This window comes from Chondrus crispus, genomic scaffold (genome assembly GCF_000350225.1).
Source record: "Chondrus crispus Stackhouse genomic scaffold, scaffold_506, whole genome shotgun sequence".
Lineage (NCBI taxonomy): Eukaryota > Rhodophyta > Florideophyceae > Gigartinales > Gigartinaceae > Chondrus > Chondrus crispus.
The window spans coordinates 28,927-30,252 of NW_005178499.1; positions in this window are offsets into that span (position 1 = coordinate 28,927).

Sequence of the window (1,326 nt, forward strand, 5' to 3'; positions counted from 1 at the left end):
CATGGAACCCCGCGACATATTCGGCCTCCCAGCTTGATGCGGTAACGAAGCGCTGGCGCTTTGATTGCCAGGAAATGGGAGCATTTTGCCAAATGGCAACGAAACCAGACGTGGAACGTCGCGTGTCGGGGCAGCCTCCGTAGTCGGAGTCTCAGTATGCACGCATGGGAGCAGGGGATGGGGTGTAGGTGATGCCTCGGTGGGGGGTATGTCGGAGGTATCGCAGGACGCGATGGAAGGCTTTCCAATGGCGCATAGATGGATCATGATTGTAGCGGCCTAAGAGACCGGTTATGAAGGCGAGGTCTGGCCGAGTTGAGTCGGCAAGGTAGCGCAAGGAGCCGATCGCGCTGTCGTACGGGTAGGTCGCGGGGAGTGGGTCTTCGTCGGGTTTGCGAGCGGAGAGGTCGATTTCGGCGTACGGGGTTGGCGAAGGGTTGCTTTTTTCCATGCAATATCGCGTGAGGACGTCCTCCGTGTAGTGCGGCTGGTTGATGGTGAGGGATGTAGCTGTGCGGGTGACTTTCCAGCCGAGGATTTGTTTCACAGGCCCGAGGTCTTTGAGCGTGTACTTCGCCTGAAGCTGTCGTTTGACATCGTTGACGATGGAGCGGTCGTTGGAGATGACCAGGAAGTCATCGACAGTTATGACAAATAAAATGAAGGATTGACTGTCGGGACGGCGGAGGATAAAGGTGCAGCTGTCGCTCGTTAGGCGTTCAAAATTGAGGAGTCGGAGGGAGGAGGCAAGGCCGCTTGTGAAGATGCGGCAAGCCTGTTTGAGGCCGTACAGGTTCCCTTTGAGGAGACCGACGTGGCCGGGGTACTTGTAAGAGCCATCAAAGCGGGGTGGTTGGTGAATGTAGAGGGTTTCGGTCGGGAGGAGGAGTTTGTGGAGAAAAGCGGATTCCAGGTCCCAGTGGTCGGCGATGAGTTGCTGGGAAATGGCGAGGGCAAGGGCAGAACGGATGGAATCCCGATCAGCGACATGGCTTGAGACATTATCGGGATCGTAGTGGAGGTGAGGCACTTGTTGGTAGCCGCGAACTGTGCAGCGCGTTTTGTGGGAGGTGATGTTGCCGTCTGTGTCGCGTTTGAGGCGAAGACGGAAATGAAGGGGGAGAATGCGGGTGCTTGGAGGGACGGAGGTACGGGGAACGTAGGTGATTGTGCCACGTTTCTCCAAGGAGTCGATCTCGGCGTTCCATGAGCGTCCCCAGAGGTGAGCGTCGGGGGCGAGGCGGGCTTGCCGAAAGTTGGTGGGTGTGAGGGTGTCGGTGTGGAAGGCCAGGTAGGTGGGTGGGGTAGGAGGTGGGGGTCGCGGGG